Here is a 2,137-nt window from a genome sequence, read left to right on the forward strand (position 1 = left end):
CTATGTCATTGCAGATGGCAAGATTCATTTTTTATGGCTGAATAATATTCCACTGTATGTATATATACCACATCTTCTTTATCCATTCATCAGTCGATGGATACTTGGGCTGTTTCATAATTTGGCTATTGTAGTTAATGCTGCTATAAACATAGGGTGCATGTACCCCTTTTAATTAGTATTTTTGTAGTATTTGGGTAAATACCTAGTAGTGCAATTACAGAACAAACTGGTGATTACTGAAGGGGAGGTTGGTGGAGGGATGGGTTAAATGGGTGATGGGGATTAAGGAGTGCACTCTTGATAAGCACTGGGTGTTGTACAGAAGTGCTGAAACACTATATTGTACATCTGAAACTAATATTATACTGTATGTTAACTAACTGGAATTTATATAAGAACTCAAAAAACAAGATAAATATGCATTTTAAAATGTAACTACAATGTCATCTTCAAGCCTAAAAACATTAAAAATTGTTATTTAGTATCATCAAATACTAGCAAGTGTTCAATTTTGCAACAGTTCAAAAATGTCATAAATAGTTTTATATGTTAATTCTGAATCAGAACCCAAATAAGATGTATTTTGAGTAGTTCATATGTATTTTAAGTCTTTTTTCATCTATAGCTTCTCTCTCTCTCTCTCTTTAAATATCTTTCTCTTAAATACATACATGTCAAACACACAGCAGTTGCTCAAAATCAAGTTGTTTTCCTATAAAGCCTACAAAGTTGTTTTCCTATAAAGCCTTGCTACTCAAAATATTTTCCAAGGATCAGCAGCACAGAAGACTTTAATTATAACAAATAAATTGGGAGCTTATTAGAAATGCAGAATTTCAGGCTCACTTGAACCAGTGAACCAGAATCTGCATTTTTGAAAAAAAATGAACAGGTAATTTTTATAGATATTAAATACTACATTTGATATTTCCATCTGCATTTTGCTGAAGAAAATATGAATAATAGGTTGTTGTATCTAATGGCTTCTCATATATATGACATACACTCTGTGTGTATATGTGTGTGTGTGTGTTTGTAAATGTATATTTCATGGGAGATGCCCTTCCGCAGAAGGCACATAATGTTTGCTTGTGTCTCTTTTAGTAATGGTAATTCTTATATAGATCAATTAGTTCATTAGGGGTTGCAAATGGAAAAGTAATTCTCGCATTTACCTCCTGCATTGACCAGTTGGGATACTTCCATAAGAAGAAATTGAATTTCACATACACTTAGGTTTACTCTGTCACATACTTTGCTGAAAGAAGGCAAGATACATGCTTGATTCTTTTATTGCCCAATTTTGAAAACAATGTTTTTACCATATCATCCACAAACAAGAATCAGTTAGGTGTTTTTGTTTCTTTGCTTTATTGGTGGAATGTTAACACTTGAAATGTAACAAAACTTACTGTTCCTGTATATAAACTGTCCCATCACTATTATACTTTTTAAAGTGCCCCAAATAGAAATCACCTATTTTAATCAAATGTTACTTAAATATCCATGTATATTATAGTTAAAACTGAAATTGAAATTAACATATATGATAATTTTGACCAAGAGATAATGGTAGGCCATTCTTTTACCAGGCTAAATGTGAGCATGGAGTCCAGAACTGGAGAAATCAAGAACATACTGAGAACATGATGAGTACAGGAAAAGCTTAGTTCCTAAAGGTTTCCAAAACTCTGGTGGGGGTGGGAAGTTCAATTTTACCCAAGAAGGCAGAACAAGAACTTTTGGGCTATATAAATCTTTATTTTTTGTTGGTGAATTTTATCACTTTATTTTTATAGCAAGTATTTACACTCATGTCATCTTAATGCCTTTCAATTTTTATTATTTTTATTCCTTTTTTCTCTCTATTGGTACTTCACCATATGCATCATGCTTTATTTTTAAATATTTTTATGAGTTGTTTTTATAAAATAATACAGCTTCCTGGGAGGCATTAAAATTATTCCTTTTCTTCACCTTTTCATATAACATATGCACTTCCTTACTCTTAAATATATATATTTAAGTTTATTTATTTTTGGGACAGAGAGAGACAGAGCATGAATGGGGGAGGGTCAGAGAGAAGGAGACACAGAATCTGAAACAGGCTCCAGGCTCTGAGGTGTCAGCACAG

This window comes from Prionailurus bengalensis, chromosome C2 (assembly GCF_016509475.1).
Source record: "Prionailurus bengalensis isolate Pbe53 chromosome C2, Fcat_Pben_1.1_paternal_pri, whole genome shotgun sequence".
Lineage (NCBI taxonomy): Eukaryota > Metazoa > Chordata > Mammalia > Carnivora > Felidae > Prionailurus > Prionailurus bengalensis.